Genomic DNA, 27,554 nt, shown 5'->3' on the forward strand with positions numbered 1-27,554 from the left:
CAGCCACTGACACATAGAATATATTCAATAAATGGTAACCAGTTTATTAAAAATATATTAAGGAAGCAATATCTAAGGCATGACTCCTATTTATAATGTTGGCTACCATAATCTGGACAGTTGTCCCCTATCTCCTCTGTTCAATCTTGGAAAAAATATTTTTGGGATAAGAAATGGAAAATTTTAAATAGTTTTACACAAACTATATTAGAAAACAAATTAACTTGAATTTAGAAGCAATAACTTCTGTGCATTAAAAGGGGTGCCTAAATATTATTTTCAGATAGTTATATGTGTTTATAATGTTCCTTCCCTGTGCTAAACTGAGGATGAAGGAATAAATTGAATCAAAATACATGGTGAAAAATAACTGGATTCAGAAGACCCTGAGAGACAAAAAAAGAAGCAGATGATAGGAACACTTCATTCCAATCCCTTAAAATGTAATTCTCAGCTTCTCTGTTAGATCAGATGACAAGAGAAACATATTGTCTAGGCTCAGGCTGGCTGGAGATTGATCTGCTGAATGGAGCTAAAAACAAATTTCCAAAAAAATTTAATAGATTGACCTTCCCTATACCATACCAATAAATTTTATGGGAGAAATTACCCCTCTTTAATGAAAGGAATAGATGTTGCTCCATTTCTAACTTAATCAGTGTAAATCACCCGGGAAGGGCAGGCTTGTCCAATAAATGTTCTCCCGTAAAATGAATTGCAAAGAGGCTAGACTGTTTAATAACAAGATGAAAATTTCAATTATTTGCGGAAGCTGCATCTACCATATAACAAAAAGCATTATTGCCACAGGAGAAATACTTTCAAGATTCACTGTTCTTTCACTAATATAAATAACTCCTTTTGGGCAGTTCTGATTATTTAGAGTCCAATAGAAAAAGAACATTGGTGGTAATATCTGCTGTAATAGAAAGCAATATCGAATCCTCTTTTCTGGAAGCATAGGATTGTGATGACTAGACAATGTTCCTACAATTCGTTAAACTGTTTCATGGTTCTTTTTACTATGTGAACTTCCTTAGATTAGTTCAAATTTGAGGAGTTTTTACCTGAGGTTGTTCCTTAAGGATTCTATGTAAAACAGATTTAGAATGGAGTTGGCCTCTTTCTCAGAGCTGAGGGCTTACAGTGGCTTGGGCAGCCCGGGCAGAGACCAGTAAGAAAATTCTTGTGGTAGGAGAGAGGCAGTGACTTGGACCAGGGTGGTGGCAGTGGAGATAAGAGTGGTGGACATATTTTATATATATATATATACTTTTTTTTTTGAGAGAGAGTCTTGCTCTGTCACCCAGGCTGGAGTGCAGTGGCGCGATCTTGGCTCACTGCAACTTCTGCCTCCTGGGTTCAAGCAATTCTCCTGCCTCAGCCTCCCGAGTAGCTGAGATTACAGGCATCCGCCACCACGCCCAGCTAATTTTTGTATTTTTAGTAGAGATGGGGTTTCACCATGTTGGCCAGGCTGGTCTCAAACTCCTGACCTCATGATGTGCCTGCCTTGGCCTTCCAAAGTGCTGTGATTACAAGCGTGAACCACTGCACCTGGCCTAGCTATATATTTTGAAGGAAGAGCCAATAGATTTTTTTGCTAATGATTTGGTTATAGATTATGAAGGGAAGGGAAAATTTAGGAATACCACAAAGTTCGAGGCTAGAATAATTGAATGGGAGTGGAGCCATTTACAGAGCTGGTAAACTGGGAGACTGTTAGATTTGGGAAGGAAAATAAAAGTTGACATGATATGAGTCTTCTGTGTATAAGAAACATAAAAAATTAAAATAATTAAAGCACCATCAAGCCTTTGCTTTTGAAAACATGTCCTAAATTTTTTTCCTTGATATAGTATTGTTTTGGTGTAATCTTCAGACCTCCTTTAAACTATTTAACACTTTGATAGCTCTACAGATAATCATAATAGATCATAAAATATTTACTACTCATTTGTATTACAAAGGGTAAGAGTTTATCTTTTATGAAGATTAGAAAAACCTTTAAAAGACAAATTTCCCAAGTTCCATTATTTTGCCCCCCAAAATACAATTAATTACATGCTTTTGAAAATCAATATATTTGTTTCGATAGCAGTAACAGCTGGGATGGCAGGGCTAAGCCAGTTTATTTAACGGCGTAGCTTTTATTTTGGGATTCATTCCTTGTTGAACCTGCATACATATAAAGACTTGGTTTCGTTAAAACAAACAACAAACAAACAAACAACTTCAGGACAGAAATGCTTTTATTTTTAACTCTGAGATTTAACCAGGAAAACGACAATTTTAAAAGCTGAGTTTAGAGGTAGAATTAGTGGCAACTCATTTGCTCAAACAAAAGACAAGAGTGACATCTAGTGTTCATTAGGAGTAGCTGTAACTTGGACTGCTATTTTCTCAATTACAGCAGAAAAACAAATGAGAGGGAGACAAAGGAAAAAGACCACTCTGATAGCCGCAGGAATTTTTCAATAGAGACATAATTCCTGAGAGCTCAGAGAGGGGCACCAGATCTGAATTTAGAAATTAAGGAGTCGCATCATGAAGTAACTACCTCCTGAGCTGATAAAGGAGGAACAGTCACAGGTGACAAGGGCAGGAAGAGCACTGATGTCTTAAGACATGAGTCAAGGTGGGAAATCAAGGAACAACATGATATTATGGGCAGGTTTAACCGCTTGAGATAAAGCAGGGGAAAGTGAGTGCCTGGAAGGGAGGCTAGAGACAAGAGCAAAGCTGAGATCAAAGAGAGTTTGTACTTTCTATGTAATAGGAAGCCACTCAACAGACGGCCTTGCGTGGTGGCCCACCCCTGTAGTACTAGCTACTCAGGAGGCTGAGGCAGGAGCATGGCTTGAGCCCAGAGGCTTGAGGCTGCAGTGAGCTATGGTCATGTAACTGAATTTCAGCTTGGGTGACACAGCAAGACCCTGTCTCTAAAAAAAATAAAGATGAAGATAAAGATAGAAAACAGAGAGACAGCCTGGCAATTCGGATACAACCCTGGCAGCATGTGGGGGATGTATTGGGGTGGGAATTGAAACTAAAATTAGGATGTTATTGTAGTAGATGATGGTTATAGTAAGCAGGAAAAAAGGATGACTCAAGTAATTGGAAGAAAAACAATTAGGTTTGATGGCTGGATGTCACCTTCTTTTAGAGTTCAGATAGATTATTTTTTTATCAATTAACATTTTAAAATTCTATTTAAAAGAGTAAAGTTAGTGGGAAAGATGATTAATTTCTTATTTATTGATTTGTTTATTTTTTAGACAGTCTCGCTCTGTCGCCCAGGCTGAAGTGCAGTGGCACGAACTCTGCTCACTGCAAGCTCCGCCTCCCAGGTTCACGCCATTCCCCTGCCTCAGCAGTATATATACTATATATATTTCACTCAGGAAATATATATAGTATAACATAAGAGCATGAATAGAAAAGACATTACTAATGCTTAGTTTAAAAGAATGATTTGAAGTTGGATATGTTCAGAATATATTAGAAAGGAGATAATTTCTTTAATCTCAAATTATAATTCACGGATGAGGATCAGTATTTCAGAAGTTCCCTGTTGAGGTCTATCTCTACAAATATTCAATGAATACATTTTCTTTTTATTAACTATATTAATCAGGACCCTTTCAGCAAAGGATAGGAACTAAAGTTGCAAAATAGTTCAGGAGTTGCTCATATCCTTTTTTTTTTTTTTTTTTGAGACGGAGTCTCACTCTGTCCCCCTTGCTGGAGTGCAGTGGCTGGATCTCAGCTCACTGCAAGCTCCGCCTCCCGGGTTCAGGCCATTCTCCTGCCTCAGCCTCCCGAGTAGCTGGGACTACAGGCGCCCGCCACCTCGCCCGGCTAGTTTTTTTGTATTTTTTTAGTAGAGACGGGGTTTCACTGTGTTAGCCAGGATGGTCTCGATCTCCTGACCTCGTGATCCACCTGTCTCGGCCTCCCAAAGTGCTGGGATTACAGGCTTGAGCCACCGCGCCCGGCCGCTCATATCCTTTATCCAGCTTCCCCTAATGTTAACTGACATCTTATATAACTTCAGTACGATAACTTGACAATTTTTTATCCCGGAAAAGATGGCATCCTTTCTGAAACATTGTGACAGAAATTCCTAGTCAATTAAGATGAGATGTGACTATTACATTTAATAGCATTTCCTTAGAATTAAAGAATAAATTTAAATCTGGAAGTTCTCAAAGTCAAGGACATTTGACATCTTTGCCCTTTTCCAGTTGTATTTTAGATAAAAAGTTTGCTTGTCTAGATAATAAATTGGGCTGTTTTTCCTTCACTAGAGTACTGATGAAAAGTACCACAATAATTACTGAATAATATACAGGAAATGTCAACAGAGAAATGGAAACTATAAAAAAGAGCCAAACACATATTCAATAACTGAAAAGTACAATTTCTGAAATAAAAACATTTACTGACTGGGCTTAATAGTGATTGGGGATAGCAGAAGAAAAGGTCAGTGTGTTAATCTGAGTTTTCTGAGAAGTAGACACCAAGAAGGAATCAAGTGTGTGAGGATTTTTTTTATTATTATTGCAATAGTTTTTGGGGAACAGGTGGTTTTCTTGTTACATGGATAAGTTCTATAGTGGTAATTTCTGAGATTTTGGTGCACCTGTCACCCAAGCACATACACTGTACCCAGTGTATAGTCTTTTATCCCTCACCCCTCCCTTCCCGCCAAGTCTCCAAAGTCCGTTCTATAATTCTTACGCCTTCATGTCCTTATAGTTTAGCTCCTACTTGTAAGTGAGAACATACAATATTTGGTTTTCTGTTCCTGAGTTACTTCACTTAGAATAATGGTCTCCAAATAATGGTCTCCAGCTCCATCCAGGTTACTGCAAATTTCATTATTTTATTCCTTTTTATGGCTTAGTAGTGTTTCACAGTGTATATATACCACATTTTATCCACTTGTTGGTTGATGGACACTTAGGCTGGTTCCATATTTTGCAATTGCAAATTGTGCTGCTATAAACATGTATCTGCAAGTGTCTTTTTCATATAATGACTTATTTTCCTCTGGGTAGGTACCCAGTAGTGGGATTGCTGGATCATATGGTAATTCTTTTTTTTTTTTTTTTGAGACAGAGTCTCAATCTGTCGTCTAGGCTGAAATGCAGTAGCGCAATCTCGGTTCACTGCAACCTCCGCCCTCTGGGTTCCAGCAATTCTCCTAACTCAGTCTCCCAAGTAGCTGAAACTACAGGCACCCATCACCACACCTGGCTCATTTTTGTATTTTTAGTAGAGATGGGGTTTCGCCATGTTGGCCAGGCTGGTCTTGAACTCCTGACCTCAAGTGATCTACCTGCCTTGGCCTCCCAAAATGCTAGGATTTCAGGCATGAGCCACCACGTCCGGCGGAAGCAGGCAATTTTATACATTCTGGGTAGGAGCATAAATTGATGTCCTCTTGGAAGGGCGCGGTGGCTCAAGCCTGTAATCCCAGCACTTTGGGAGGCCGAGGCGGGCGGATCACGAGGTCAGGAGATCGAGACCATCCTGGCTAACACAATGAAACCCCGTCTCCACTAAAAAAAAAATACAAAAAAAAATTTAGCCGGGCGTGGTGGCGGCGCCTGTAGTCCCAGCTACTCGGGAGGCTGAGGCAGGAGAATGGCGGGAACCCGGGAGGTGGAGCTTGCAGCGAGCCGAGATCGCGCCACTGCACTCCAGCCTGGGCGACAGAGCGAGACTCCGCCTCAAAAAAAAAAAAAAAAAATTGATGTCCTCTCTAAGGAGGGCAATTTGACCCAGTGACTGAACATATGATATTTATCTTGCGGCTACATTCTGAGAACTACAAAATAACTCTTGGCACAACATGAGCTCTAAGAGACCTGGCCAACTCTGGCGTGGCTTCTGACTGCCTAAAATTGCATCCCTGGGACAACCTCGCTCCCTTTGAGTTCCTGTCTGCGAAAGCTGAAGCTAAGTTTGTTCTAGTCAACACCTAACAATAGGCCCTGACTCCTTCTTTCCTAGAGAATTTAGTTGAAAGAAGCTTACATTTGTAAATCCTTTCTCTGTCCCTTCGGGTTATAGAGCCAGTGCTTTTTATCTGTTGGATTCAACCAACTGTGGATCAAAAATATTTGGAAACAATTGCATTGTATTGAACATGTACAGACTTTTTTCTTATCATTATTCCCTAAGCAATACAGAATAACAATTATTTATATAGGTTTATATTAGATATTATAAGTAATCCAAAGATTATTTAAAGTATACAGGAGGATACATGTAAGTTATATGCAAATATGACACCATTTTGTATCAAGGATTTGTGCATCTGGGAATTTTAGTATCTTTGGGGGTCCTGGAATCAATCCCCATGGATACCAATGACATATGTACATATCTCATATAAACTAGGCATGTCATTGTCAAGGACCTGAAAGCTACTCCTTTGAAATGTAACCACCAGGAAGGGTACGACCTGTCTCTCAGTCTGTAGGAGAATCCTAACTTCAATAATTGCCAGCTAGTAGGCCTGGCGTGGTGGCTCACACCTGTGATCCCAGCATTTTGGGAGGCTGACGTGGGCGGATTACTTGAGGCCAGGAGTTTGAGACCAGTCTGGCCAACATGGTGAAACCCTGTCTCTACTAAAAATACAAAAATTAGTCAGGCGTGGTGTTGTATGCCTGTAGTCCCAGCTACTCAGGAAGCTGAAGCAGGAGAATTGCTTGAACCCAGGAGGCGGAGGTTGCAGTGAGCCAAGATTGTGCCACTGCACTCCAGCCTGGGTGACAGAGCAAGACTCTGTCTCAAAAAAAAAAAAAAAAAAAGTCAGCTAGTAGACATAGCTGGACTAATCATATTTATGCTCACCCACATTTTTTTGCTTTTTTCTGAGACAGAATCTCACTCTGTTGCCCAGACTGGAGGTGCAGTGGCATGATTACAGTTCACTGCAGCCTCGACCCCCTCAAACAATTTGGCTCAAGTGATCCTCCTGCCTCAGCCTCCCAAGTAACTGGGACTACAGGTGTGCACCACCAGGCCCAGCTAATTTTTGTAGTTTTTATAGATGGAGTTTCACCATGTTGGCCAGGCTGGTCTCAAACTCCTGAGCTCAAGTGATCCATCTGCCTTGGCTTCCCAAACTTCTGGGATTACAGGTGTGAGCCACTGCGACAGGTTGACCCAAATTCTTACCTACTTTTTGTAATTTTTCACTTCCCTGACTGTTTGAGCCCCTGTTTATTCCCCTTCCTCTCTCCCTTATTCTTTCATTAAATTGCTCAGTTACCTCTGGATAAGTTGGAATGGAGCTCACCTCTTTCAGCTGTCAGTAGTTACTGAATAAAATCTGTTTTTATTACTTTAATGTCTGTCTTTGATTATCTTTAGCAATTCACACATGTTGAAAATGACATACAGGCTGGGTATGCTGGCTCATCTCTGTAATCCCAGTACTTTGGAAGGCTGAGGCTGGAGGATTACTCGAGCCCAGGAGTTCAAGACCAGCCTGGGTAACATAGTCTCTACAAAAAAAAATTGGCCAGGCGCGGTGGCTCAAGCCTGTAATCCCAGCACTTTGGGAGGCCGAGACGGGCGGATCACGAGGTCAGGAGATCGAGACCATCCTGGCTAACACGGTGAAACCCCGTCTCTACTAAAAAAAACACAAAAAACTAGCCGGGCGAGGTGGCGGGCGCCTGTAGTCCCAGCTACTCGGGAGGCTGAGGCAGGAGAATGGCGTAAACCTGGGAGGCGGAGCTTGCAGTGAGCTGAGATCCGGCCACTGCACTCCAGCCTGGGCGACAGAGCGAGACTCCGTCTCAAAAAAAAAAAAAAAAAAAAAAAAAAAAATTACCCAGGCAGAGTGGTGCACAGCTGTGGCCCCAGTTACTTAGGAGATTGAGATGGGAAGATCACTTGAGCCAGGGAGGTTGAGGCTGCAGTCAGCCATGATTGTGCCACTGTACTCCAGCCTAAGCAATAGTTAGACCCTGTCTCAAAAGAAAAAAAGAAAAGAAAAAAGACCGGGCACAGTGGCTCACACCTGCAATCCCGGCACTTTGAGAGAACAAGGCAGGTGGATCACCTGAGGTCAGGAGTTCAAGACCAGCTTGGCCAACATGGTGAAACCCCATCTCTACTAAAAATACAAAAATTAGCCAGGCATGGTGGCGCATGTCCATAATCCCAGCTACTTGAGAGGTTGATGCAAAAGAATTGCTTGAACCTGGGAGGCGGAGGCTGCAGTGAGCTAAGATTGTGCCACTGCACTCCAGCCTGGGTAACAGAGTGAGACTCTGTCTCAAAATAAAGAAAAAAAGAAGAAGAAAGAAAGAAAGAAATCAAGAGAGAAAGAAAGAGAGAGAGAGAAAGAAAGAAAGAAAGAAGAAAGAAAGAAAAAGAAAGAAAGAAAGAGAAAGAAAGAAAGAAAGAAAGAAAGAAAGAAAGAAAGAAAGAAAGAAAGAAAGAAAGAAAGAAAGAAAGAAAGAAAGAGAGAGAGAGAGAGGCCGGGCGCGATGGCTCAAGCCTGTAATCCCAGCACTTTGGGAGGCCGAGACGGGCGGATCATGAGGTCAGGAGATCGAGACCATCCTGGCTAACACGGTGAAACCCCGTCTCTACTAAAAAATACAAAAAACTAGCCGGGCCAGGTGGCGGGTGCCTGTAGTCCCACCTACTCGGGAGGCTGAGGCAGGAGAATGACGTAGACCCGGGAGGCGGAGCTTGCAGTGAGCTGAGATCCGGCCACTGCACTCCAGCCTGGGCGACAGAGCGAGACTCCGTCTCAAAAAAAGAAAGAAGGAAAGAAGGAAAGGAAGGAAGGAAGGAAGGAAGGAAAGAAGGAAGGAAGGAAGGAAGGGAGGAAGGAGATAGTTCATCATAGGATTGTGATAGTCACAGATTTGTAACACCTTTGAATTTGTAGGAGTCCATCAAGAGGGGCCTGCTTGAATAAAGCATCATAGCACATCTATACAAACAGTATTATTCAAACATAAAAACAAGGCACTTTATGAAATGGTAGAAAGATTGCCAAGATTTGTAGTCAGATGAAAAAAGGTGCAGAACAGTATGTATTGTCACTATTATTTGTCTAGAAAAAGAAAGAAAACAGGTAAATATCAATTGTATGCCATTTATATACTGGAAGGACACTAAGATACTGAAAACAGTGTTTACCTGTTATAAGGAGACAGCAATTACTTCTGGAAGGGCAAGCAGGCACCTGAAATCCAGAAGCGGGCAGAGGCAGACACAGCTCATGCTTTGTTGGGGAGCTGCTTCCTGGGCAGCTGATCCTGGACTTCCAGGAGGTGCTAGACCATGGCAGGTGGCCAGAGCCAAGAACAGGCTTGAAGGAATGAAAGGGTAATTTCTTTTTTTTCTAGATGGAATTTCGCTCTTGTTGCCCAGGCTGGAGTGCAATGGGACGATCTCAGCTCACTGCAACCTCTGCCTCTGGAGTTCACACCATTCTCCTCCCTCAGCCTCCCAAGTGACTGGGATTACAGGAATGCACCACCACACCCAGCTAATTTTTTGTATTTTTAGTAGAGATGGGATTTCACCATGTTGGTCAGGCTGGTCTTGAACTCCTGACCTCAAGTGATCCACCTGCCTCGGCTTCCCAAAGTGTTGGGATTACAAGTGTGAGCCACTGCGCCCAGCCTGAAAAGGTAATTTTTTGCAGAAGGCAAAAATCAACAGGGCCAAGGTTAGTGGGCCATGAAGCAGAGTGACAGAGCTGCAGGCAGAAGATTGGATTATATTTAATACTCTCCTTGCTCCAAAGTTCTGGAGAAGCACCAGAAAGGGAAATGCCACTTAGCATGTGGGAGATCTGCTGAACCCAACTCCATGTGGCCAGGGTATCCTTATTACAGATTATAGCACATTATTGAATGGTCTCTATGGAGGGGGGATGAAAATGCACCGCTTGGATTTCCTAATTCAGGGAAGACAGTTGGCAGGTAACCCCAGCTGCTGCTCCCCAATCCCCTTCCAGGTTGCAACACCACCATGCTCCCTAGGCTGCTTTCCAGTGAAGGACGGGGTATGGTTGTGAGTACTGGTTCAGGGTGCTCCTGTAATGGATGGCTTTGGCTTAAGGTTTTCCCACTGGTCTGGTGAAACTTTCTTAGAATTGAGTCCCTTTCTAGTCAAGCTTTCTTCTTTCCCCACTCACCTTTCACAGGTGTCAGATCAGCTCCACAAACTGAAGGCCCTTCCTGCCCAATCTGCTCCCCTTGTCCCTCCTGGGCATTTCTCCCGATCTACCTCTTGCATCTCTAATATTACCTGTGGAGTACCTGCTTGTCAGAGCACCTGAAGTCATACACACTCCTTATTTTACACTTCTGGTTTCCTGGCCTCTTCAAATATTTGATTTTATTTTTAATGATTATATTCTGAAATCGAGATTTTATTGAAGTTTAGAAAGAGACTGGAAAGAGATCTTATTTAAGACCCACTAAGTAGTGGATTCTATAGGATACTTGGAGTTCACCCAAGGGATTCTCATCAATAATTAAGGAAGAGAACTTTGCAATGGGAGCTCAGAATTATTGACATTACAGGTGTTATTGTTGATAACCCACTTCTCATGCCCAGGTTTTTAGAGAAGAGGACCCCACCTGGGTCTCTTGGTATATTTATTCAGTTCTTTCATCTCTACCACAGTTACTCTAGATGGTTCCAGAGTGGCCTCACTCTTTACTCAGAATCACCATTCCCAACACTCAGATTGATGTAGTCTGGCCCACTCTCCAGACTTCTGCACTCAGGAGGATTCCCCTAAGGGCTTTCACTTTCATTATCCAGCTCTGGTCATGTCCCTCCCTCCACCCATCCCCACAACTGTCCATCAGATGTATCCAGTCATGAAGAGAGTTCAGTTCCTTTTCCACAAGACTCTTGGACCCCATTCAAATGTGGAAATATGCCTAGGCACATGTTTAACAGTCCCCAGACATTCCATTTAAAGCAAACATGTGGCTGGGCATGGTGACTCACACCTGTAATCCCAGCACTTTGGGAGGCTGAGCGGGCAGATCACCTGAGGTCAGGAGTTTGAAACTAGCCTGGTCAACATGGTGAAACCCCATCTCTACTAAAAATACAAAAATTAGCCAGGCATGGTGGTGGGTGCCTGTAATCCCAGCTGCTCAGGAGGTTGAGGCGGGAAAATTGCTTGAACCTGGGAGGCGGAGGTTGCAGTGAGCCAAGATTGTGCCACTGCACTCCAGCCTGGGTGACAGAGCGAAACTCTGTCTCAAAAATAAATAAATACATAAATAAAGCAAATAAGTGGTACTTTGGGTCAGATAACTGCCAAGAGTATTACTTCCCACCTCAGAGGCGTCTGGCGTTTTTTGAGTGGCTGCATGGTCAGGGCTATAGTGGGCACCATGGGATGCAGGCTCATAGCCCTGCAGTTCTTGCGGAGTCAGGGTGTTGAGGCAGTGGTGGCAATGAGGGAGCTGGATGAATCTGCAGAAAAGGTTCCCTTGGGACAATTTGGATTCCCTTTAACTGGAACAGAGACAAGGTGATGCAGACAGAAAACACTGTATATTTAAATCTGGTCCCAATATCCCTCCAACCTTCAGTGCCTTCAGCGAGGACCATGTTGGAAGCAAGTAGTCCTGAGGACACACGGCTCCAGCTGGAAATAACAAATGTTCAAGTAAAGGCTGAAACCTTTTACCTTTCTACTATTGTGCCTTGGGGTGTTATAATAATTCTGGATGTTGGAACAGAATAGAAATGTTCTGTTGAGAACTGACAGAGAGGTTTGAAGATATTTGGGTAGTATCTGGGCCTTTGACCTTACCTCAGACTAGAAGTGATGGAAAGAAAATAGGTACCAGGTGATTGGTGAGAACGAGGTGGCAGTCCCCTCACACCTTTATAAGGTGATCCTGGCCCCCAGTTTCTACTGAACTTATGCCACTAAGGGCCTTTGTGATACCCAGTGAAGCCACTGGCTTCCAATCCTAGTTAACTGGATTCCAAGTGAGCCTCTGAGACCTAGAGAAGTGATGTTGTCAGAAGTGATGTTTTTTCCTCGTTTGGATAGAACTAGTGATGTCAGAAATACCTGCTCTGTGGTAAGCACCTGGATTTCTAGGGGTTCACTGTACCTGAGTACAGGAAAGATTGAAGAAGCCAGATCAGCGCACAGACTGGAAAAAATCCTGGAAAATTTGAAGAATGCAGGGATTGAACCAGATGATTACTTCATGAGTCCCTGTGAGAAGAGACTAAAAGAACTCAAAGCTAAGGAGCAGTCAGGAATCCAGACAAGAGAGCCATTGTGGTTTTCATCTCAGAACTTGTGTGACATTGGCCAGACGCAGGGGTTCACGCATGTAATCCCAGCGCTTTGGGAGGCTGAGGCAGGCAGATCAGTTGAGCTCAGGAGTTTGAGACCAGCCTGGCCAACATGATGAAATCCCATCTTTACTAAAAATACAAAAATTAGCCAGGCATAGTGGTGCGTGCTTGTAGTCCCAGCTACTGGGGAGGCTGAGGCAGGAGAATCACTTGAACCCAGGAGGCGGAGGTTGGAGTGAGCTGAGATTGTGCCACTACACTCCAACCTGGGCAACAGGGTAAGGCTCTGTCTCAAAAAAAAAAAAAAAAAATTTGGTTAAATAAATAAGTAAACAAGAACATGTGTGATATCATCTGTAATGAAGCAGGCATGCCCTCCTTATACTAATATATTGTAGTGGCTTTGCTTTTTTTTTTTTTTTTTTTTTTTTTTAAGACATGGGGTCTCGGTCTGTCACCCAGGCCGGAATGGAGTGGTGAGATCATAGCTCACTGCAGCCTCATACTTCTGGGCTCCTCAAGTGATCCTCCCGCCTCCACTTCCTGAGTAGCTGGTACCACCCACGTGTGCCACCACCCTCAGCTACTAGTGACTTTGCTTTAAAGAAATGGTGGAATCCTAAATTTACAAGTAAAAATTCCCCTAAAAGATGAAAGATGTACAATTTTTTGGTTGGTATTTTATTTGACTTGGGAACTAATTGTTGAGGAAGCTATGACACCTGCAGATGGAGGGCTGATCTTGTATGAAGTTAACAGGAGGACCGTGTCCACAGATGACACTGCATTTGTGTCCCTCTGGATGTGTGTATTGTGAGGGCACTGCTTAGTTTCATGCCTCCAAATTATGCATCGCTTTTGATGCATCTGTTCATCCTTCTTGGAACTCAGGGTTGTAGAGTCTCTTCCTCCTGGGACCTGAATTTGTCTTGGAGGTGGCTTTTAGAAATCCTCTATGTGTTATCCTGTTGACATGCACTGTGTATTTGTTTCTTCTTTCTCCTCTCATGAACCTGCTATTCTTCCATTTCTGTCTGTGTAGAATCACTCAACGACTACAGTTTCTGCTCACTTAATGTGTTCTATATATTCGTTTAGTGCTTGCCACGCACGTATTGTCTCACAATGACCTCTGAGGTAGATACCACTATCCCCATTTTATCTGTGAGCAAATTGAGGCTTAGAGAGCTTAGTGTCTTGCCCAAGGCTCACCTTTCCAAAGTAGGCATCCAGAAAGTATGAGGCAGACAGTTCTAAAGAAGAAAGATAGCTGAGGTCAATTCAAATTTTCCCTGACATGGATGGAGGTTTTTGACTCAGAAATACATACCGATTTCCATGGGTATCTGTGGGCCCCTGGCCTGCTTGGTAAAAAGGGTCTGATTTCTTGTCTGCTATGTGAGCCGAAAAAACCTTAATGTCCTCTGAACTGAACCTTCCTTTGCTCTTTGGAAGGAGGCGGTCACCACAGGTACTTGGGAGTTAGACGACAGTACTTTGTAGGGTTGATCAGAGACCCTGCTTGCCTGAGGGACGCAGTTCTTTTAGTGACCAGATGGTGCCAAATCAATGTTCCTTGCTTTCCAGATGAGCTTTTTGTTCTTAAGATTAAGGAGGCTGAGAAGGGTCTGCCCACAGTCACCGGCTTATGGTTTGCTGGCCTCTGTGCCTGATTGTCTACCTGGGTAGCACTGGGCAGGTGGTGCTTTGAGCCAAAGGTCCAAAGGCAGTTAGCATTTCTGGGGAAAACAGTGGCTGTCTTTCTGAGCCAGATCTCTAGATTTGGGTTTACATGGAGTCTTTTCATGGACTATCCTGAGTGTCGGTGGTAAAATGTCTTGGGGCATAAAAATTTGTCTGAATCTGACATACCACTGCTATCTTTCCAAGTGGTATCACAAGAAAAAACATTTTGTGGTGTGTTTGTTCTAACAGAAATGCCAAGGCTTTAAGATAAAGATAAGATGATAATGGGAAAAAAGAAAAACAAATATAAAGTCCTTCAGGGAGATGTTTTCATATCTCTCAGGCCAGCCTGACTCAATCTCAACTCCCTTCAGCCAATATAACTTAATTGTACAGTTTATTATTAATAATAGTTTTATTATTACATGCAGTCCTCATTTTATACTCCTGGTTGCCTAAAATTTGCAGCTATTTTATTTTGTTTTTACATAATTTCATTCTGAGATGAAGAGTTTCTACCAATTTATCATTTAGCATTTATCCAGGAAAAGATTGTATAAAGGAAAAGACTACCATTTGTCCAGAAACAAAGCATGTTCTCTAAAAGAAGTCATCAAATTAAAACTGAAGTGTGGAAGTAATAACATTGTTATCATGCTTCCTTTTGAAAACAGCTGGTTATCACACTTTAGAAAACCATGGGCTCATTGACTGTCTCAAAAGGCACACAGACCTTTGGCATCATTGTACCGGTGAGTACCTATCCCACCATATGGTGTCTGAGCTGGTGAAATCTATTTATATAATCCTACTGGTGTTCTTTGTGCATGTGTTAAACAATCAAGGTGAAATGGTGTTACTATCAAAGATAGTCAAGTGAGGAGAGGCAATTATAAGCAGCCAGAATCTGAGAAACAGCTGTGACATTCACTCATTTCGCATTCAGGCTTGTTTTTCTGCAATTTCTTTTCCTATGAGTGGCTATGCTACCACTAGATGGCAGTGCAGTGGCATTCTGGTGGTCTTCAAACGAAGAGCCACATATAGGAAGAGCTTCAGGACTCCCCTCAGCCTGGCTGAAAAGCAGAACTGAGACTTCCATTGCCTTCACCCATCCATCCATCCATCCATCCATCCATCCATCCATCCATCCATCCATCCATTCACTCATTCACCCAACAAATATTCATTGCCTTTAAAAATAACTCTTGATAATTACACAGTTTAGTTTAAAATGATATTGCTAGAATTATATTAAAGATGACTGAAGGAGACCAGACTGAAAATGAACAGATTGAAGTACATTGCTCGTGCACCGTCAGTACAGGGTAGAAGTCCAAAAGTGGGTGCTAGGATGTTTCCAAGCCCAAGGGATCAAGCATTAGGTTTGGTCTCAAATCAAGGAGGTAGTGAAGGGCTGAGGGAGCCTTGGGAGCCATTTCTTGGGATGGGATCAGAAATCTAAAGTAATTGAAGGTCAGAGTTTTGGAACCAGAGGAACAGATAGCCACCAGTCAGAAATAGGGTAGTGTAAATGAATTTTGGTCGCTGGCGTCCTTGTGGATCCAGGCAATTTTGTAGAATTCTCACACATAGAGCTGCCAGCAGCGGCAATTTGGTACTCAGCTTGCCAATTTTTAACCACGTACTATGATTTTCCTTGTACACAATCAAGGAGAGAAGCATTTGGTTCCTTTGCTTACATATTCGCTGCTTGTATACTTCTTTCCTGTTCTGTTGTTTCTAGCCTGTATTGCACCTATATCTGTTAGAAGTTTTCACTGCTTTACTAAGAGACCTTTGTAAGACTACTCCAAAACTGAAAAGGGTCTGGGCATGGTGACTGATACCTATAATTCCAGCACTTTGGGAGGGCAATACAGCAAGACCCCATCTCTACAAAAAATACTTAAAAATTACCTGAGCATTGGCCGGGCGCGGTGGCTCAAGCCTGTAATCCCAGCACTTTGGGAGGCCGAGACGGGCGGATCACGAGGTCAGGAGATCGAGACCATCCTGGCTAACACGGTGAAACCCCGTCTCTACTAAAAATACAAAAAATTAGCCGGGCGAGGTGGCGGGCGCCTGTAGTCCCAGCTACACGGGAGGCTGAGGCAGGAGAATGGCGTAAACCTGGGAGGCGGAGCTTGCAGTGAGCTGAGATCCGGCCACTGCACTCCAGCCCGGGCGACAGAGCAAGACTCCGTCTCAACAAAAAAAAAAAAAAAAAAAAAATTACCTGAGCATGGTGGTGCGTGCCTCTAGTCCCAGCTGCTTGAGAGGCTGAGGTGGGAGCATCACTTGAGCCCAAGAAGAGGTTGCAGTGAGCTGTGATCATGCCACCGCACTCCAGCTTGGGCAACAGAGTGAGACCCTGTCTCTAAAACAAAACAAAACAAACAAAACACTAATGACAGAAGTGGATTATTCTCCCCATCTGACTTCTTCAGTTCAAACTGCCTTCTACCAGAACAGTAAAAAGGGCAAAATTTGCTATCCCCTAATGATCGAAAGTGTGATTTTATTCTTTCAATATGTAGAGAGAACCACATACAATTGAGAGGGTAGGTTTGTTTTCTCAGGTAATGGCTTTTAAATCTTTTAGAACCCAAACCTCAATCAGAAATATATGTTACTTCACAACTGTGGCAGCCCCTGGCCTGTTTGCTGTCAAATCCATTCCTGTTCTGCTGCAATGTCATGGGGATGCTGATCCAACAGGCTGTGTTTCTGAGGCTCTCAGGTTGGTAAGTGATTCCTGGCTGGGTCCTACTGATACAAGGCCCTGCCACAACGCTGGAGAGTAGGAAGAATGGAAAAGCTAGGATGATTCTCTTTGCCTTTCTCTGCCCGAGGTGCATCTCTGACAGTGGCTAAGTCTCCTCCCTGGCTCCAGCTCTAGCCAGAAAGGCCCTCCTGTCATTAGATGAGTCTAGTTCTGGGATCTAGCCACACTGCCTCCTCTCTTTGTCCCTCTAGTCTAAAAAGATTAGTGGTTTCTGCTGTTGCTAATCTCTGGTTGCCCCACCTTCCCCTATTTGGCTTCTCAGCGTTATCATTTGTGTAACCAGTTTCCTGTATTAAATTCCCTATGTTAAAAACAGATGGAATGATGGTTTCTTTTTTGTGACACATTATTATAGTACATATATGAAACTGAAACAAATGTTTCATTAACAATATTCCTCTTACTGTGTGCAATGACTGATATTTCTTATATTAGTCTATTTTCACTTTATTTATGCATTTATTTTGAGGCAGAATCTCTCTCTGTCGCCCAGATTGGAGTGCAGTGGTGCAATCTCAGCTCACTGCAACCTCCACCTCCCTGGCACAAGCAATCCTCCCACCTCAGCCTCCCAAGTAGCTGAGACCACAGGCGTGTGCCACTATGCCTGGATAATTTTTTTTACTTTTTGTAGAGACTGGGGTCTCACATATTGCCTAGGCTGATTTCGCACTCCTAGGCTGAAACAATCCTCCTATCTTGGCCTTCCAAAGTGCTGGGATTACAAGCATGAGCCACACCATGGCCAGCCAATTTCACTTTTTAAAAATGCCAGTCACAACCCACTAAATTGAGTTCACAACTTACTCACCAATGGATTTTATCTCACTAATTTGAAAAACCCTTGCTTTAGAGACTACATTTATTCATTTGTTTTCTTCATAGTCAGGCTTGCTGAGTTATAATCTAGGCACAGTAAACTCATACTTTTTAGGTGCACAATGTAAGAATCTTGACAAATGTATCCAGAATATTTCCATCATCCCCAAAAGTTCCCTTGTGCTCTTTTGTAGATAACCCCTCCCTCCCTCCCTAGTCCCTAGTAACCACTGATGTGCTTTTGGTCTCTATAGTTTTATCTTTTCCAGAATGTCATATATATACAATCATATAATATATAGCCTTCTGGCTGGGCGCGGTGGCTCACGCCTGTAATCCCAGCATTTTGGGAGGCCGAGGTGAGCGGATCACCTGAGGTCAGGAGTTCGAAACAAGCCTGGCCAACGTGATGAAACCCTGTCTTTAATAAAAATACAAAAATTAGCTGGGCGTGGTGGCTGACACCCATAGTCCCAGCTACTCGGGAGGCTGAGGCACGAGAATTGCTTGAACCCGGGAGGTGGAGGTTGCAGTGAGCTGAAATCGCCCCACTGCACTCCAGCCTGGGTGACAGAGCGAACCTTGTCTCCAAAATATATATATATACACACACATATGTTTGTGCATGTGTATATATATATAGCCTTCTGCATCTGGTTTTATTCACTTTGCATAAGGCTTTATATAGTCATCCATTTTATTTTTATTTTTATTTTTTATTTTTTATTTTTGAGATGTGGTCTTGCTCTGTCTCCCAGGCTGGAGTGCAACGGCACAGTCTAGGCTCACTGCAACCTCCGCCTTCCAGTTTCAAATGATTCTCCTGCCTCAGCCTCCCAAGTAGCTGGGAATACAGGCGCATGCCACCACACCCAGCTAATTTTTGTATTTTTAGTAGAGACAGGGTTTCCCCATGTTGGCCAGGCTCGTCTCGAACTCCTGACTTCGTGATCCACCTGCCTCGGCCTCCCAAAGTGCTGGGATTACAGGCGCAAGCCTCTGTGCCCGGACTACAGTCATCTATATTTTTGCATATATAAATAGTCCACCCCTTTTACTGCCGTGTGATACTCTATGGATGTACCATGATGTATTTATCCATTCAGCTGTTGAAAGACATCTTGGTTGCTTCTAGTCATTGGTGGTTATGAATAAAACTGCTATAAAATTTTATTTATTTATTTATTGAGATGGATTCTCACTCTGTCACCCAGGCTGGAGTGCAGTGGCTCTATCTCAGCTCACTGCAACCTCCGCCTCCCGGGTTCCAATAATTCTCCTGCCTCAGCCTCCCGAGTAGCTAGGATTACAGGCGCCCACTACCACATCCAGCTACTTTTTGTAGTTTTAGTAGAGATGGAATTTCACTGTGTTGGCCAGACTGGTCTCAAACTCCTGACCTCAGGTGATCCACCTGCTTCTGCCTCCCAAAGTTCTGGGATTACAGGTGTGAGCCACTGCACCCAGCCATACTGTTATATAAAAATTTATATTCAGATATTTGTATGAACACTATCTTGATTTCCCTTGGGTACATACCTAAGAATTGAGATTGGTGGTTCATAGGGTAAATATATGTTTAACTTTATAAGAAAGCATCAAATTATTTTCTGAAATGGCTGTACATTTTTTATTCCCACCAGCAATGTATGAGAGTTCCAGTTGCTCTGCATCCTGGCCAGCATTTAGTATTGTCATTTTTTTTTTTTTTTTTTTGCCATTATAATAGGTATGGAATGCTGTCTCATTATGGCTTTAATTTGATTTTCTTTAATACCTAATGATGTTGCACAACTTTTTATGTGCTTATATCTTATTCATATATCTTTTTTGGTGAAGGGTCTATTCAATTATTTTTCCCATTTTAATTGGATTGCTTGTTTGATTTCCTTTCTTTTCTTTCTTTCTTTTTTTTTTTTTTTTTTTTGGAGACAGAGTCTTGTGCTGTTGCCCAGGCTAGTGTGCAGTGGCATGATCATGGCTCACTGCAGCCTCCAACTCCTGGGCTCAATCAATCCTCCCACCTCAGCCTCCTGAATAGCTGGAACTACAGGTCCACACCACCATGCCTGGCTAATTTTTGTATTTTTTTTGTAGGGATAGGGTTTCACCATGTTGCCCAGGCTTTTCTCGAACTTCTGGGCTCAAGCAATCCAACTGTCTTGGCCTCCTAGAGTGCTGGGAATACAGGCATAAACCACTGTGCCTGGCCAGATTGCTTGTTTTCTTATTATTGATATATGAGAATTCTTTATATATTCTAGATATATGTGATTTATAGATATTGTACCCAGTACATAATTGTCTTTTAATTTCCTAATAGTGTTTGTCAAAGAGTAAAAGTTTTAAAAAAATTTTATTAAATCCAATTTATTGATATTTTTTCCATTGTGGCTCATTTTTTTTTGTGCATCGTATCTAAAAAATCTTTGTGTAACCCAAGGTCATAATAATTTTCTTCTATGTTTTCTTCTTCCAGAAACTTTATAGTTTTAGATTTTACTATATGGTCTATGGTTTTATTTATATGGTCTATGATCTATTTTATTTTACTTTTATTTTTTGTTTTTTTGAAATGAAGTGTCACTCTGTCAACCAGGCTGGAGTGCAGCAGTGCAATCTCAGCTCACTGTGACCTCTGCTTCCCGGATTCGAGCTACTCTCCTGCCTCAGCCTCCCGGGTAGCTGGGATTACAAGTGTGTGCCCCCACAGCTGGCTAATTTTTGTATTTTGAGTAGAGATGGGTTTTCACCATGTTAACCAGGCTGCTCTTGAACTCCTGATCTCAAGTGATCCACTCGCTTTGGCCTCCCAAAGTGCTGGGATTATAGGCATGAGCCACTGTGTCCAGCCCTATGATCGATTTTAATTTGATGTTTGTATATCTTGCAGGATGTGGATTAAGGTTTATTTTTTATGCTTTTGAGTGTCCAATTGTTTTGGCTTCATTTGTTAAAAAGAGTATTCTTTGTCTACTGAATGCTTTTGCTCCTTTGTTAAAAGTCAGTTGACCATCTATTTGTGAGTCTATTTCTGGATTCTCCATTTTGTTTCATTTATCTACGTCCCTATTTTTTCACCAGTTCGACATCCTCTTGGTTACTGTAGCTTTAGATTAAGTGTTGAAATCAGGTTGTGTGAATCCTCCAATTTTTAAAATATTGTTTTGATGATTATAAATCATAGTCAATTTTAGAATCAGCTTTTCATATATACAAAGAAGTCTGCTAGAATTTTGACTGGGATCACACTGAATCCGTAGACCAATCTGGGGAGAATTGGCAAAAATATTCAGTCTTCTAATCTGTGAACACTTTAAATCTTAGAGACTGTTTTTTAGATTCAAAATGGATATTTTACTTCTGATATTTGTTTTGTTACCCAGTTAGTCTGAAACCATGCAGAAGCTTTGAAGAGATCTTAACTGCTGGGGCCTGATGATTAAAGGTGCAGAGGTGGGAGTTCAGCACAGAACGGACTTAACTATTTTTATGTTCAAAGGCAAGAGAATAATAGCCTGGGCTCTGGAGTCTTCCTCTCTGGATCAAATTCTGCATTCAATGCTTGCTACCTCATTATCTTGAGCAAATTACTTAACCTCCCTTGAGGTGTTTCTTCATCTGTAAAATGACATGATAAGAATGCTACATGTTTCAGTGAGTTTCTGTAGGGATAAAACAAAACAAGATAAAATGTGTAAAAGAGTGCAATGACTTGTCCCAGTCAGTACTCACTAAATCAGCATATGGTCTATGAAAGCTAGTATGAATTTTGCCAGTTGAAAGGTCAGGAAGAACAGCTTTTTTCAAGACCAACTCGCTCCTTTAAGGCCCAAGTGCTCACTTCTAAATGCCTAGGAGGAGTGCCATTGCCAATCGAGGAGGAAAAGAGGCCTGGTTCAGTCCACAGGATCAGGAAGAAATGTCTGTGAAACCCACATCTGTGCACTGCTCGTTTACTCTGGCACCTGACTTTATTAAGTTAGTGGTCATTAGATTCTAGATCAACAGATATGGAGCGAGGAGTGGGATGGAGTTCGCATCTCCATCTTTGTTTATTTTTATTTTTTGAGACAGGGTCTCGTTCTGTCACCCAGTGACACTGTCATAGCTCACTGCAGCTTTAAACTCCTGGGCTCAAGTGATCCTCCCACCTCAGCCTCTGGAGTAACTGAGACTATAAGCACTCCCCACCACACCCAGCTAACTGCTTTATAATCTCCCCAGTACAATTCATGTTTTGAAAAGAGGCAGGTAGCATGGTACCACTGGGAATAACTCAAATTCAAAGTTCAGAACACATTGGTAACAGCTTGGATTTGACACTTTTTACTGATCTGACCTTGAGCGAGTAACCTAGTGTTGCTGTGCCCTCATTTCCTCATCTGTAAATGGGTATATAACATGATTATTTCCAATAAGGCTTCCTGAATCCACTGTCTTGCAATGTTTTCTTTTCTTTTTTTTTTTTTTTGACGCGGAGTCTTGCTCTGTGCCCCAGGCTGGAGTGCAGTGGCGCGATCTTGGCTCACTGCAAGCTCCGCTCCCCCGGGTTCACGCCATTCTCCTGCCTCAGCCTCCCGAGTAGCTGGGACTACAGGCGCCCGCCACCTCGCCCGGCTAATTTTCTTGTATTTTTAGTAGAGACGGGGTTTCACCGTGTTAGCCAGGATGGTCTCGATCTCCTGACCTCATGATCCGCCCGTCTCGGCCTCCCAAAGTGCTGGGATTACAGGCTTGAGCCACCGCGCCCGGCCGCAATGTTTTCAAAATTAACATTTTATGGCGGGGCACGGTGGCTTACGCCTGTAATCCCAGTACTTCAGGAGGCTGGGTGGATCATTTGAGGTCAGGAGCTCGAGACCAGCCTGACTAACATGGTGAAAACCCGTCTCTATTAAAACAATACAAAAATTAGCCGAGTGTGGTGGTGGGCAACTGTAATTCCAGTTACTTGGGAAGCTGAGGCAGGAGAAGGCTTGAACCCAGGAGACAGAGGCTGTAGTGGGCCGAGATCGTACCATTGCACTCCAGACTGGGGCGACAGAGTGAGACTCCGTCTCAAAAAAAAAAAAAAAAACAAACAACAAAAAACAAACAAACAAACAAAAAAAAGTTTACAGTTTTATTTATTTATTTATTTATTTATTTATTTATTTATTTATTTATTTTGAGACAGAGTCTCACTCTGTTGCCCAGGCTGGAGTGCAGTGGTGCAACCTTGGCTCACTGAAACCTCTACCTCCCGGGTTCAAGTGATTCTCCTGCCTCAGCCTCCCGAGTAGCTGGGACTACAGGCACGTGGCACCACACCTGGCTAATTTTTTGTATTTTTAGTACAGACGGGGTTTCACGGTGTTAGCCAGGATGGTCTTGATCTCCTGACCTCGTGATCTGCCAGCCTCAGCCTCCCAGAGTGCTGGTATTACAGGCATGAGCCACTGCACCCGGTCAAAAGCTAACATTTTATTATATCTTATATAGAAAACACACTTGATCATTCAAATATGGCTATTCAGATTTGAATTATATGCACTTCTGTGATATCATGAGCCTGGAGATTGTTTCTGTGAAATTATTTGTTATTGCTGTAATAAAGACTGATTGAGTTTATAAAACACTATTCCACCTGACCCCTGAATGTCAGTGCTTAATATGCATCAGGCATTCACATTCTAACAGCCTTTGTGTTAGTATAATGGGCCAGCGAATTCTATTTGCTGCCGGAAATTCAATCATATCCTACAAACAAAGATAGACTGTTTTGATTTGGTATGTGTTGGGGACATACGTTCAATTGTTAAATTACTTTATGTGTGAGTTTTAATCAACTTGAACATATTATTTAATAAGTCATATTTCTCTCTAGAATGAAATGTTTCTTTATGAACTAGATAAACCAAATTATTGATCTATATCTACATATTTAAATGATACTTGCAGTACACATTTTATTTATTTGTTTGTTTCGGAGACAGGGTCTCACACTGTCACCTAGGCTGGAGTGCAGTGGTGCAATCTCAGCTCACTGCAGCCTCAACCTCCTGGGCTCAAGTGATCCTTCCACCACAGTCCCAAAAGTAGCTGGGACTACGGGCATGTGCCACCATGCCTGGCTAATTTTTTTGTATTTTTTGTAGAGATGAGGTTTCACCATGTTGGCCAGGCTGGTCTCAAACTCCTGAGCTCAGGCAATCTGCCCACCTCGGCCTCCCAAACTGCTAGGATTATAGGCATGAGCCATGGTGTCCAGCCGCAGTATACATTTTAAAAACACATTTTAGGACTTTCAGAAATCCATGTCAGAGGCTGAGCATGGTGGCTCATACCTGTAATCCCATCTATTTGGGAGGTCAAAGTGGGAGAATGGCTTAAGCCCAGGAGTTGGAGACCAGCCTGGGCAACATATGAGACCCCATCTCTAAAGAAAATGAAAGCCATGTCAACATATGATACCTGTAGTTTAACTGTTTTCTGTAGAGTCTCATCCAATAATTAATATAATATAATATAATATAATATACATCCATCATTGTATTATGGAATATCTATTATATACTTGAAATTGTGTTACCTGAGAAATACAAAGATGAATAAGAGTAAGGAGCTCACAATTTATTGAAGAAATAAAGATACAAATAATTTATAGTACAATAAAAGGAGTAGTATAATCAAAATATTAATTCATTAAATTTTTTTGGAATAAATGTAGTGCCAACTGTGCCAGACCCTATACTAGCTATTAAGAATAAGATATAAGGCATAAAGAGTTTATAATCTAATAGAGGAGACAGACAAATACAAAAGAAATTATAATACCAGCACTTTGGGAGGCCGAGGCGGGTGGATCACAAGGTCAGGAGATCAAGACCACCCTGGCTAACCCGGTGAAACCCCATCTCTACTAAAAACACAAAAAAATTAGCCGGGTGTGGTAGCAGGCACCTGTAGTCCCAGCTACTTGGGAGGCTGAGGCAGGAGAATGGCGCGAACCTGGGAGGCGGAGATTGCAGTAAGCCGAGATCGCGCCACTGCACTCTATCTAGCCTGGGCAACAAAGCGAGACTCCGTCTCAAAAAAAAAAAAAAGGAAAGAAAGAAAAAGAAATTACCAGAGGGTACTTAACCTAACCATGTTGTATGGTACAGGAATGAGTTCCCATAGATGAAATTGAACCTGAGTTTTGAAAAACTAACAGGAGTAAGAGGAAAAAGAGGAATAAGGGTATTATTCTAGGCAGTAAAACAACTTTTGCAAAAGTACAAAGATGATGAAAACTGCAAATCATTCAGTATGTCTGGATCCTGGGGTCCCCGGTGGAAAACGGCAAGAGGTACAGCTGGGATGAGTAGATGAAGGTAATGAAGGGCTGTGTGGGCAGTTCTAAGGGGCTGGACTTTATCCAAACCATTGAAGGGTTTTCAGTGGAGACTATATACACACATAGATGTATATATATATTCATAAATACATGTGCATGTGTGTATGTCTATATATATACTTTATTGAGATATAATTCTTGTATCGTGTGTGTGTGTGTGTGTGTTTTTCCAGACAGAGTCTCGCACTGTCACCCAGGCTGGTGTGCAGTGGCTCGATCTCAGCTCACTGCAACTGCTGCCTCCCGGGTTCAAGTGATTCTCCTGCCTCAGCCTCCTGAGCAGCTGGGATTACAGACATGTGCCACCATATCTGGCTAATTTTTGTATTTTTAGTAAAGATGGGGTTTCTCAATGTTGGCCAGGCTGGTCTCAAATTCCTGGCCTCTGTCTTGGCCTCCCAAGATGTTGGGATTTCAGGCGTGAGCCATGGCACCTGGCCTATCATATAGTTTTAAAAATATATTCACTGAGTTGTCCTACTGTCACCACAATAACTTTTAGAACATTTCATCACCCCAAAAAGAAACTGTATCCATTAGCAGTCACAGCCCAACCCACCCCTAGCAACAGACAACCACCAATCTTTCTACCTCTTTTGGTGACAGAACTAATTGTTTCAAAGGGCTTTTGCCCAGAATTATGCCCTGTTTCCATTTGGTTAACATAAAACAGTCATTTTCTTGTTTTTATTTTTGCTCAAGAATTTGGGGTCAGGGGAATATTATATTTCAAGTGGTTTTTTTAAATTAGTTTCTCTATGTTCTGATATCACATTGGAACAAGGTGCATTCTTTGGTAGACTTTCTGGTTTCTGGAAAGAATTTTATTTTTTTTCCTTTTCTGTGTCATAAATCCCTTGTTTAAATAGGTTCCCTTATATTTTTCTCCTTTTAAAGTGAAAATATCCTATGGAAAGGGGAAGGGATAAACACAAGTTGTAAATGCCACCATCCTTGCCTCCCCCTCCCCTTTTTGCACTGCATTCATTATTTTTGATGCAACAGGAAATATAGATCAGTCTTTGTCTCTTGCTCAATTTATCCTCCTCTTCAGACCCTACTCCCTAACGACCTCTAACAAGCCTTTACATAGAGCTGTGTAAAAAAATGTATTCATGGGCAAATATAAAGTGAATATTCATGGGCAAATATAAAGCGAATATTATATATAATGCTTTATATTTCTAGCATTTGTGATGGTAGAATATAAGATACAACAAAGTTTGGCTCTCAAAGAAGACCCAAAGCTAGAAGTTCAGGAAGCAAGATATTATATATATGTCATAAAACACTCAGCAAATATTTATTGAACATTTTTTATGTGCAGCGAATCCAGCCGATCACTGGGAAGTTACAAAAGTGTGTAAAATTCAGGTCTTACCTTCGATGAACTTAACAGTCAAACGGGAGAGACACAGTCACATATCCAAACCACAGCACACATTATAAAAGAGATTTGAAAATTACTTCAGTGATACAGGGGTGTCTACAGAGTATTTGTTTGGTCATTGTTGACAGTTCTATTGAGATATAATTTATGTGCGATAAAATTCAACCACTGGACATGCACATTTGAATTGTTTTTAGTAAATTTATACAATTGCACAACCATCACTATGATCCAGACCTTGGCACCCTTGACTCAGGTATTCATTACCTTTGGGTAGATGTTGGCAGGAGTGCACATGCATGACCCTGAAAGTGAGGACATACTTAAAATTTGCACCTAGGCACCTTAGTCCTGCTCCTGGCTAGCAGTCATAGTCAGTAGTGGTGGCAATTTTGGTGACAACTGGATGCCAGTAGGAGAAAAAAAAAACACCTGGTGATTTCCAGCCAGCCGCAGTGGCTCATGCCTATATTCCAACACATTCAGAGGCCGACGCAGGCAGATTGCTCGTGTCCAGGAGCTCAACACCAACCTGGGCAACACAGCGAGATCTCCATCTCTACAAAAAATACAAAAATTCACCAGGCGTGGTGGTGTGCACCTGTACTCTCAGCTACAAAGGAGGCTGAAGTGAGAGGATTGCTTGAGCCTGGGAGGTCGAGGCTGCAGTTAGCAGTGATTGTGCCACTGTACTCCAGCCTGGGCAGCAGAATGAGATCCTGTCTCAAAAAAAAAAAAAAAAAAAAAAAAAAAAGAAGGTGAGCTCCATAGGGAGCCACGAAGTGTAATCTTTGAAAACCTCATAGAACAACAGCCACTGTATAAGCACCATGTAGGACGAATGTTTGAGTGTCCTCAGAAACAATATGCTTTGCTCAGAAACAATATGCTTTGTTGACTCAACTCTTCTGTGACACACGACGGGCTATAAATGTAACAATGAATCAGTCAATCATATAAAACATTTTATTGCATATGAAGACTTGGGTTTCACATGGATATGTGAATTCCCTTTCCACACATCAAATTGTAATTGATGCATTATATTTCTTCTGGAAAGCTAGAGAAGTTGCAGCCATGTAGTTGTGTTATTTTCTACTAAATATTTGCCTTATAATGAAGGGAAACAAGCATATTTCTTAAGGAACAGG

At 42.1% G+C, this 27,554-nt stretch overlaps 1 pseudogene; it reads left to right on the forward strand.

The window, feature by feature from the left end:
- Nucleotides 1-13,581, forward strand: part of LOC114673750 (nuclease EXOG, mitochondrial-like) — a 45,923-nt pseudogene extending 32,342 nt beyond the window's left edge.
- The last annotated feature ends 13,973 nt before the right edge of the window (nucleotides 13,582-27,554 follow it).

This window comes from Macaca mulatta, chromosome 18 (assembly GCF_049350105.2).
Source record: "Macaca mulatta isolate MMU2019108-1 chromosome 18, T2T-MMU8v2.0, whole genome shotgun sequence".
NCBI lineage: Eukaryota > Metazoa > Chordata > Mammalia > Primates > Cercopithecidae > Macaca > Macaca mulatta.